Consider the following 12,513-nt stretch of genomic DNA (forward strand, 5'->3'; position numbering starts at 1 on the left):
TGCAAATATACTTAATATACATAGTACACACATAGAATTGTATTTAAATCAAATTAGTTGCTGACATTTGGGATCGCATTTTGTGTTCACCAACTTTTAGTTGAGTTATTGTTGTTCTCGCTCTTATTAATATTATAATTATTTCTCGTTTTTCTTATCGTATCAATTAAATGACGTCAACACAATCGAATCAATGCTTAATATTTATGTGCACATGTTCATTTGTTTATAAATAGACAAAAATAAAAAAAAAACCATATTATTCGATCGAAATAAATATCAAACGACATTTTAAGACAATGAAGCTTGTAAACAGCTTATCGAGTAATCGATTGGATTGATTAGTATGAGAGTTAGACAGAGTGAAAAGCGTTAAATATATTTGATTACGTTTAATACATGGATACCTAACCGTAACTTGGTAACTAAACAGTCAAAATTATTACAACATTAACACAAAAAGCTGTCACAACAATCGATATATTGATAACTTGGTTTCATAGCTTTTTAAAGTGATATTTGTTAAGAACTATCGATTCTGAAAAAAATATATTCAAATACACAATATAAAGAAATATACCAAATTGTTTACAACATTGATAATTCGAAAATTAAGTTATCGATTAGCGCACAATTCAACAACAAATATATTTATTTTATTCGAATTAGTAAGAATTATGTATAAAATTATCAATAGTTAAATTCGATAATTGGTGACACAATCCAACTGTTGACATACTGAATCTATTGGTTCTCAAACGATATATTCAGACAGTGAAACTATCGATAACTTAATTAATTCAATAATCATAATTTAAAACTTGTTCAATAGTTTTATTTGGATTAAATGTGAGTAACCCGTATACATAGTTGGACTTAATTATACACAAATAATCGATATCGTTACAATTAAGTCATAGCAATTTATCGATGTGCAGACAACTCTGGTCAAACCTTGACAAATCTGCAGATACACAGCACAATTCCAATAATTGCAGCTTAAAGTAACTCTAGAGAGAAACGCCGAGAGAGAGAGAGAGAGATAGCGCGACAGAGTGAAAGAAGGAAAGGGGAAGGGGAAAGGGGGTCACTGGCCAGTACGCACCAGCATCATCTTGTGAGACTACAGCAATTATGGCTACCCACCATAAGAGAACAGAGAATCATGTTCAAACACCGATATTTAAAACAAAAGCAGGCAAAGAGATGGAAACACAAAAAACAAAAGAAGAAGAAGAATACGTGCAAAATGGAAAACGAAATGAATGCGAATGAGCGTTAAACAAAGCAAGAACTGAAGGAGATGGTAAAGTAAAATACAAACCAAAAAAAAAAGGGAGAAAAAGACACAAATTTGTATTCGTAGGCATGACAACAACAACAACAACAAAAATAACCACTGAAAGAATCCATTCCTGTTCCTGCAACCGCCCCCGTCAACACCATTTACCACTGTTACCATTCTTTTTTTTTTTTTTTTTTTTTGTTATGCATCTCCCACCATTTAAATTAAAAAAAGTCTAAAAAAAAATAATAATAATGAAAAATAAAAACGACAGCAACTTTTGGCTCAGACGGCGACGTCGACGGCGACGTTGCGGAATATATTGATTTTTTTTAATAAAATTCAGCAGTCGTATCTCTTAGATACAAAAGGCGAGAGCAGGCAGCTTGGCAACAATGTTGAAATGTATCTGGCGGATGCATGGACAGACCGACCGCAACGAGTGCTGCGACTTTTTCGGTCGTTCGGTTCAGCAGTTGTTGTTGTTATTATTGCTGTTGCTACTCTATGCAACTTTTCGTGGCGCACAAAAATTTTCATGGCAAGGCAGGCAAAGCACAAAACCAAAGAAAAGATAATGAAATGGAAAATCATAAAAAGGAAAAAGAGCTGTAGGCCCTGTTTATGTACATGTATCTGCAACAACAAAACTAACAGCAGCAACAACAACAACAACAACAAAGCCAATAGCAAAACGTAAGACAGGAATTGCGATTGTTGTTGTTGTTGTTGTTGTTGTTACTGCTGCTGTTGTCGCCGCGTTGCGCTGTTCCATTTGTATTGTATCTACAAGATACTCGTACATATGCTTATTTACATATATAATATACTCGGACTCAACTCAACTGTACAGGCTCAACTACAGAAAACTTTTTTTTTGTTTAAGGAAAGCGCCCCAGCAGCAACAACAGCAGCAATAACAACAACAACCAGATGAAACGACGCAAGACTCAAGACTCGAGTCCAAGGCGTAAGCAGTTAAATCTTAAAAGACGATGACAACACAAAGACAAGCAAATGAACATACACACACACACACCGGCTGTTAGTCAGCCAGCCAACAAAAATTACAATTACCAATTTGAAACTTATGCCAATCAAATTCAACTTCAGATGATGCAAACAAAAGTTGTCAAGTCAATTTCTATTTGTTCTAATATACTTAGTTTAAAAAGGTGAAATTTAAATTAACACATTTTAGACCCTGTACATAAAAAGTACAAACAGTCTATGAGGTTTGTTTCTTTATTGTTGCTCAATTATGTTCAAAAAAAAAAAAATAAAAGATTTTCTATTCGCACATATTCATCGTACATATGCAATTTTTACACACTTAACCAATAATTGCAGCTTCGTTTTATGACTTCAAGTAAATTATTGTTATTTTTATATGGCCTGAATCCTCTATTAGGCATAACCTGATGCACAATTCGAGAAAATCAGTTGAGCATTATATAGACAAATACAATTTATATGTAATTATTTTGAAAATAAATTAATTCTATTGATTATTTTTATTTAAAAAAAAAATGCATTTTATTGAACCACATTTAAATTTATTTATTTATCATAATTATTAGGCAATATAAGACTTATTTTAACAGCGAAAATATTTTCGTAAAATGAAAGTTTGGATTATTTGAAAATCTGTAGAGATTTGTGAAATACGTGTATATTAAAATTATTGTCACAGAACAGTAATGACAAATGTGTCGGGTGGATGGCAGCCTCAGCAGCATAAAAGCTTTTGTTTGCTGCAGGGACCAGGCAGCAACAGAGCAGCAACTAAAGCAAAGGCAGCCGCGACAGCGACAGCGACCGCGACCGAGACGGCAGAGCAGCAGTATCAGCAGAGGCAGAGCAGCAGCAGCTGCTCATTGCTGTTCCTTTATTTGTGCGAGTGTGCAAGTGTGCGAGTGTATGCGTGTTTATTGGTTGGCGTGCAGTCGCCGCTGTTGCTGACGCTGTCGCTGCGAATGCAGCTGCCGACAGCGCAGCTTACGCATGTGCGTCAGCTTGGAAGCCACTCGAAGCTTTGAGCCGTTAAAGCAGCAGGCCGAAGTCGCCAGAATGGAAGCTCGGAGGAAGCTGCAGCTGAAAGTCGAAGCTGTTGCCGAAGCTGTCACAGCTATTCGTAAGTACTATATGCCAGAGTGTATGTGTAGGTGTATGGGTAGGTGTTTTTTTTTAATTCATTTATTTAATATAAAGGTAAATAATATATACAGTGTAGAAATAATCGGATAAGGAGTGCAGGGAAGATTTTGACACGGTAGGTGTGTGCGTGTGTTTGAGTGTGTGTGTGCAATTTGATAATATGCAAAAATTAAGCATGTAAAACCAACACAAAAAAGTGTGGGCGAGTTTTTATTTTTTTTTCAACCCTCACACCTCTTTCCACTTAAAAAAAAAAAACAGCACGCAGCTATGGCAACCGTCTCAAAGGAGTGCGCCAAGCGCGAGAGAGAAAGAGGGACAGAGCGAGAGAGAGAGAGAGGCCAAGAGTAAAAAGAGTGCAAGCAAGTTGAGACTGAACTGAAATTAAAAAGCCTTCAAACATCAAATAGTTTAACCTGTAGCATGACTCACCAAAGGAGTTTGCCTGATATTGAGCATAAATACACTGGGAGAAAAAAGGAAATGCAATTTAAAACACTAAAATTTCGATATGATAATCAAAACAAGGTATACTCAAGAAGAAGAAGGTATGGAGATTTAAGAGATTTTCGGTTGGTTTCGTTTTCTGTGGCACCCCTGAAAATTTCATTTAATAGATCAAAAAAATTATAGGTAACAATAGTAATCAGTAATCAAAAAGTATATTGAAATTGATTTCTCTAAAATGTAGTTATAAATTTTAAATAGAATAAAGACTCATTTAATATAAAACGAGTACAATGTACCAGGGAATAATACCGGAACAGAAACGCAACCGATTTTATTTCGGTTTGATTCTCTGCAGTATATCCTTATACTAATCTTATAAGTAATGGGTATGATAAAGTCTAGACTTTAATGTAATAAAATTATATCTCTGCTCTAAAAGATTATAAGGAAAAGTTTGCTTATCATATAAATATTAGCGAATCGGCTGCAAAGCCAAGCAACGAAAACAAAAATCAAAATATATTCAGAGATTTGTAAAATTTAAAAGTGTCACGTAGTTGGTAGCAAAAAAAAAATAGAACGGTGGAATGTGCTCTATTTTACTTTCTTCATGTGTATGTACAATTACAACTATGAAAATTTGTAATAAAAATCAAGGGCGAGATAGAGAGAAAGATAAAGAGATGGGGAAAATATGAAAATAGTTGTAAATGCATTTGGTAACAATTGTCACATGGTAAAGAGCGCATGACTAATGTCTATTATAATATCTATATGCACATGCATATATAGGGCTTATCTATTTTGTATTATAATACGCATTTCGAGAGTTTCAATTCACACACACATGAATACATATGCACATAGGCAGTGTAGAGCTCGTTGTGAGTGGGTTATTAGATGGTTAAAGGGTTTACGAGAAGGCGTTACGTTATGGCTATATTCACTGTACTTGCATGACGCATCGTGAAGAGGCGTTGGCGACTATGATGTACCAGAGAGACTCTTTTTTTAATACACTTGCAGAGAGTATTCAAATTTTGTCACAAAATATATCGAAATCAATCTTTAACATTTGAAATACCTCCAGACTTTAAACCAGGGACCGTAAATAATAAATTTTTGTAATAAAAAAAAAACACCGACTTATAATTGTCCTAGAAAATAATGATTTACACCAAAATCTTTATAATTTTACAATCTCTGCATTTCCGCCAGGATTTTTAAATTTCTGATTTTTTACGTTTTTTCCATGATAATCATTAGTTTTAATAAAAAATAAAAATCAAGAATAATCATTATCGTTGATCAAAAAACATAAAAATCAAAAATGATCATTTTTATTGATAAAAGAAAAAAAATAAAAATCAAAAATGATTTAAATTTACATACTAGTTTTTTATGAACATCTTTTTCGTTTCTCACGATGGCTTAGCTTAATTAGATAAGTTCTAATTTACTTAAGAAATAGTAAATCTGCTGGACCTTGCAAGTGTATTTCATTTTCGAAGTGTCGTAGATAATTTTTCTTTCTTGTATTATTTTTTCCCTGTTTTTGTATTGTTTTTCTTATTTTATTTTTTCCTTTTTTTTCAATTCTTGTAGGCGCTAACTGCCACAGATGCGGCGCAAATTGTGTCCCTGTATATATGTATGTGTGTGAGTATATAAGTGTGGAAAGGGGTTTCTTTTAGCTGCTGTTGTTGTTGTTGTTGCTGCCGCTTCTTCATCATCGCTTTATGCTTTGTGTGTTGTGCGTTCTTTTTTAACAAGGGGCTACTACAAAAAACATTCGTTAAAGCAAAAATAATAAAAAAAATATAAAATTAAAAAGCATGTAGCCATAGCTTGCTGTAGCTGTGTATGTGTTTGTGTATATAGCAACGCTCCTATGTATTTGCATTATGTCGTTATGTATGTGTTGCCGTTACTTTGTATCTGTATCTGTGAGTTACGTATTTATGTACTCGTATCTTTGGTAGCTGCTTCAATGTGGATATGTAAACAAGCGCACAAACACTACATGTGTTCATATGTGTAAGTATGTAGTCATATCTGTGTATCTGTCTTTGTATCTGTGCAACTCTCTATGTAGCTTTGTACTTTGCACGAGGTCAGATTCACACGAAATGTTAGTGGAACACAGCAGGAACAAGAGTCTAGTGGGTCGCAGAGTAGCAACAACATCATCATATGGGGGCAAAATAGCACATGGGGCGTACGTGGTGACAAAGTATCTATAATGGTTACCAAAAGCTCCGCTAAAGATTCGGGTATAGCCCCAAGAACAACTGGCAATTGGCCATGCCAATAACTGGCAAATGATATAACTTATTCCTATTTTATTATTATTATAGAATATTTCATTAAAAGAAAAAGAGTTGCTACAACACATCATATTTCATAATTAATTAGTATCTTACATTACATATTTATTAAATCTTTTTTTGCAAACATTTTGTATATATTTTTGTAACAATTTGGGTTAAATTTTTGAACATTAAATAAATATTTTTAATTCCGAACTAAACCTTGTTGAAGAACTAAAAGAATCTTTTTCAACAGAAATCGAATCTTAATAAAGAACTTAAGGATACTACAGCTATATCAGTTATAGATTTGTATATTCCAAATTAAAGAGGACTTAAATAAATTAATTATTTTTGGCTTTCATATGACAAAATTAATAGGATCATGCCAATCTATAATGTTTAAGCACTTGTTTTAGTGAAATTCTGGAAATGAAAAATTTGCCAAGTTTGTTTTTTCCAAGATCGTGGATAAGGTTGAGATATAAACTATCTGCTAAACATAAAGAAAATTGGTTACCAATATCTACAGAATTCCTTAAAATTAAATCAAACCCTCAAACAAAACATACTAAATATGTCATTATATTTACAAAATTGATAAAAAAAAAATAAGTTATAGAAAGGCGAATATATGTTAGATAAAATATTTTATTTTTAGTTAAAAGTGTATTATGCAATTTCTAAATCGAAAGCGAGACAAATCTAACAAACAATTGACTATTAGATGCACAAGACAGGGCATTAAGAACTGCAAATCGAGATAGATAAATAGATAGATAAAGTACATTTTGTCGTACGTCATTTGGCAATGGAAAATTAACAAGAGGAAATATACAAACATATGTACATAAGTATCTAGATACATACGTGTGCCATGTGTTATTGTACTCATTTCTGCGTATCTGTAGCGATTTAGCTGTATCTGTATATCTGTGTGTGTGTGTGTGTGTGTGTATCTATAAGCTGTGCATCTATGTATCTGTATCTGTGCGTGTGCCTATTACCTTTGACAGCAACTACCAAATGTCTGTGAGTGTGCGTTTTTGTATATTTTTATAAGCGTGCATTGAAGATAATTGAATGAGTAAAATATTGCTGGACTGACTGAATGAGCGACTGGTCTGGAGTGGACTCGACTAGTCTGTTGTCTCCTGTTTCTAGTTTTGCCGTTGCTCTCTTTGCCATACACACATACACAATCGCAGGACACGAATAGATGGGTAAATAGGAGGACCAAAAACAAAGACGAAGATGAAAATATAGATGGAGATGGAGACGACGACGACAACAACCCTCGAAAAGTCCCGAAAAACGTAAACCCAAAAATACACTTTTTCCAAAAAGGGCAAATAAATGAAATTAGATTGCAAACGCCAAGGCAAATGTGTGTGTGTGTGTGTGGATGGTAGAAGAGGTGTAGGGGTAGGTTTAGGTCGAGGGCGCCCTTAAATGACGACGACATGTTAATTACGCATTGAATATATATTTTTCGTAGACGACTTTCGAGTTTTGCGTGTTTTTAGTACTGTAATCTAACGGATACGCAGTATCTCAGTTAAGGGGAGAGGCAAAATTGACTGTGGAGACGGCGGAGGGGGGAAGGTGGTTTACCTTCGCTCTAGACGGGGGTTAGTTTCATGGCTTAAACTGCGCATCTGTCCCCAACACCAACAACAACAACAACAATCGAAACCAAATGAGCCCAATGGAAAATGCCTGCACATGGAAATAGCTAAAGCAATAGCAACAACAACAACATCAACCGTGTCTGGGGTAAATACATCTTTACGGGGATGGACAACAGTGTATACGGGTTTCATTTTACGCCTTACGGTTTACGGAGCTCCGGAATACAAAAAAATGTTTGACTCGTCATCACGTGGCGTCGTTAGTTCAGTTCGATTCAGTTTATATATAGTATATATTCTTTTTTATTACAAGTGTGTGTTAGTATGTTTGTCGCATTCATTGATTAAAATGACATTGAGCTAATCAAGCGAACAAAATCATCAAGACACATTTCGGCACTGCTCCACAAAAACAAATCCAAACCAACCCAACAAAACTAAACTAAACTAAAGCGATCGATCAATCCAACAAAATCAACAATTCAACTTGTTTATGCCAATCTATTTAGTAGGTTCTAAATAATTTGAACAATATTCAAGTAGATTACCTAATAAAAAGATCAACAACGACAAAATTAAATAAAATTCTTTAGATAGATAATATAAATTAAAAAAAATAAAATCCTATTACCATAATTGCCTTAAACACAAAAGATTTAAAGTTATTGTTAGCAAAAATATATTGTCTGTAGAAATCTGATCTAAAGTCATAGCTTGTCTTAGTTTTGCTTGTTAAATCTGTTAAATTTATGTAGATTTTTAGTGTATCGAAATATTTATTTATAATTTAAGTCAAAGGAATTGGGCAAATAAATTAAAATATTTAGAAATCTACTTAATATTATATACTTTACTATTTTTAATATAAGCTTAAATAAAATAATTTTTTTTTTTAAATTTATTGAGTATACTTCAAATTTTTTTATTTAATTTTTTAATGTCAACTAAGAACAGTTGATTAAAATTAAAATAAAATTATGAAAATTATCTTTAAATTAATATTTAAAATGAAAGCTGAAATGATAAAAAAAAAAAAATTAAAAGTTTATAAAAGTATATATACTTTATACATATTTCATTATTTTAAACAATTAATTGGATTTTACTATAAGTATTTTAAACATTTTCAAAGAAAATTTGTTATAAAATAAGAGTTTTTCCACAGACTTTCCAAATAATTTTAAAGGTTTGAGAACCTTTTTGCAAATCGAAACTGCCAAAGAGCTCTTGTGAGTCAACCACCCAATTGGCCAGGACAGCAGGTGGTAATGGTGGATGTGGAGGTGATGATAATGCTTGGTGGCCGTAATGGCGGTGGTGTTGATGATTTTGGTGGTTGTCTCCCCACTCAAATAGTCGACATATGTGTATGTGAATATTTATAACCCAATGCGAGTACTCGTAACTGCAAGATGACGCATAATTTTGGCAAGCATGTAAATATATCTACATGTTATGTATAGATACATATTTTTATACATATGTACATATATATATATATAGAGATAAACATTTATGTGTATATATTTTATACAATGAGTGCTATAAAAGGCATGACATGTACATTGTGCAATGTACATATATTTATGTATGTATATATTTATTTATTTATTATTGACATTGACATTGAAATGCATTTTTGCACTGTGTCATATAAATAGCTACAGATGCATATATATAAATATCTGTATATACATACTAGAGATGAGCATGTTTACAGATAAAGATACAAATCGAGTTTTGAGATTGATATACTGTGATATACAGATACAGATGCGATACAGATAAAGATATAGATAAAGATATACAGATACAGATACAAACAGGACTGGAGCGTGACTAACGAAAAGTTGAATTCGTTGCCTGTTTCGTTTGGTCCTTCGGTTTCGCCTGATTGCCCCGATACAACACTATAGTGAACCGGAAACCAGCCGGTGACGCACACACAAATACCTCGCCTCACACACACACACACACACACACACACATACACACTCTCTCTCTCTCAATCACACAGACAGATAAAGACACAGAAAGTGTTTAATAAGTGCCTGTCCCCTAAAAATTTGTCATGTGTGTAAAGTGCCGCAACGCTATGACGCACAGTTTGTGGCAAACAAAACAAACAAAAAATAAAAGAAAAACAAAATAACAAAATGCCAAAAGTTCATTAGAGAATGCCACGAACAAAAATTTGGTAATACTAATAAATAATGCAACACGGCTTATTGAACAAAAAAAAAATTCAATTGTTTAAGCAAAACATAAGGATATAATATGCTACCACATAAGTAGGATACTTTGTTATAACAAACAAAATAATACTAATAATAATAATATTAATAATAATATTAATAAAATAATGATAATTTCTATTTTATTTTGGTAAAGAAATTTTTTGAGAAACTAATAAAAAATTAGTAAAATAATATTTACACAAAAAAAATATAATAATAATATACACTTCCAAGCAATTAAAACCATGAAAATATTATCCAATCAATCCATTCAGATTTGTTGATACTAAGTTGACTCCTTTTTTTTATTCTATACGAAATTTAATATAGGAACATCGTAGAATTTTTGAGCAATATTTTCCCAATCAGATAATATAGAAAATAAAACCAACCAACTCGAGCTTTTGTAAAAATTCCCAAAAAGAGGTTTAATTTCTTATCTATCCCAATTCTATGAACATGGTGGTTTTCTCACAAATTACTATGAAAATTGTTTAGTTTGAAGTAGAGGCTAAAAAGATAAGTGACCTCTTAACCGCATCAAAAGTATATACTCTGTCTGTGTATTATGAATATACTCCAAATTCATATGCAGTGATAAGAAATGGTGATAAGAGCGCAATTCAAAACATACGATGGTTAGACACAAAAATAGAAATAAGAAATATTTTACTAAGGTTACAAATGAATAATAAATTAATTAATGATATTTGATAGGAGAGAATTTACTTAATTTAGTTACAGTTTAGTCTAGGTAGAGAATTCCTCTTCTCATTTGTGTCTCAAATATCGCATGATATTTTTAGTTGTATATTGTTCAAGTTCATTGGTCTCATTAACGTGCATTTACTGTACGGGTTTGTGTGCGTGTGTGTGTGTGTGTGTGTGTGGAATTTTACCACAGCAACGAAATCGCATCGAAAACTGAAGCAGCTGCTGCCTTACTTCTGTTGTTGTTGTTGTTGTTATTTGTTTCTCTTCTTGTTCTTGCCACCTTCAATTCGTTATGTTTATACCCTAACTTAAATGCACAACGAGTGTAATCATTTGATGGCAACGATTGTCACAATTGATACATTTTAAATACAAATTTTTTAGAAAATACTTTACAAAAAATGTGAATGAATTTTTAGATATAAATTTAAATTATTTTGAACTATACCACACCGTAAAATTTTTAACAGGCAAATTAAAAAAAATTTGTTACCTAAGCAATCTTTTCTCTATCTTAAAACATCGCAAACATTAATGTAATGATTTATGTAAGATTTGTGTAAATTATCAAAAACAAATCTTTCTTATCAATTATTCAAATTATCAAATTTGCTTAAACACCAAAGACCTTTTTAATTTATATATTTTGTTCCCAAAAGATTTTCTTTAAATCAAATACTAATAAGAAAATCTTTAAAAATTTCATTTATTTTATTTTATTCAATATAAGATACTTTAGTTATAAATGGAATGCAGCTCTTTGTCTAAAAAAGAGTATTCAGTATTCAGTTGCGGCACTTCAAAAAGATCTTTCGATTGATAACACAATAGTCAGTTTTTCAAAAGTGTTTGGGGGTTGTTAAGAAAAAACCATGAACGATGAGAAATAAATATACAACAATATTAAAGAATTTAATAAATATTGTCTATTTGATTTGGTATAATTTGGCACAAAAAACTTACATAAAAATCTTTGTAAAACAAATAATAAATGTCATCATCAGGATTGTTGTTGTTGCTGCTATTGTTGGTATGTTGCTGTATTTGTTGTTGTTGTTGTTGTTGTGGTTGCAGTTGTTGCTGCTGATGATTGCTGTTGTTGTTGTTGTTATTGTAGCTGTAGCAATTGTTGTTGTTGCTGCTGTTGTTATTATTGTTGTTGTATGTGCTATAGTTGCTGTAGTTGTTGCAACTGTTGCTGTTGCTGCTTAAATGTTGTTGCTGTTGTTGTTGTTGTTGCAGCTGCAACGGTTGCTGCTGCTGCGCGACAATTGCAAATGTTTGTTGTTGCTGGTGCTGTTGCTGTTGTTGTTGTTGTTGTAAATGCAGCTGCTGTTGTTGTTGTTGTTGTTGCTGATGTTGCTGCGGCTGATGATGATGTTGCTGATGCTGGTAATGTTGTTGATAGCTTTGCGCTTGCAATTGCCAATTTTGCATTGCACATGTATATTATATATACATACATAGGCGTCTGTATATATGTATGTATGTGCATGCGTATGTATTTGTTAACGCTAAAGAAGAAACTCTCTTTTAAAACAATCAAAATATATACATATGTATAGAAAACACAGTAAAAACAAAAAACAAAGACTTTTTTCTTATTCCATCTCTTCTCTTCTCGTTGCGAATTAAATTTTTGTTGAGAATATTTATTTTTTTTATTTATTAAACACACTAAAACACAGACACATTGAGGTATGCACACAGATATACGCGCGATTGAAATG

General features: G+C 32.3%; 1 protein-coding gene across 4 annotated transcripts in view; it reads right to left on the minus strand.

The window, feature by feature from the left end:
- LOC117794146 (homeotic protein female sterile) overlaps positions 1 to 12,513 on the minus strand; it is a 101,756-nt gene that overhangs the window by 38,079 nt on the left and 51,164 nt on the right. The window lies entirely within an intron of this gene.

Source organism: Drosophila innubila, chromosome X (genome assembly GCF_004354385.1).
Source record: "Drosophila innubila isolate TH190305 chromosome X, UK_Dinn_1.0, whole genome shotgun sequence".
NCBI lineage: Eukaryota > Metazoa > Arthropoda > Insecta > Diptera > Drosophilidae > Drosophila > Drosophila innubila.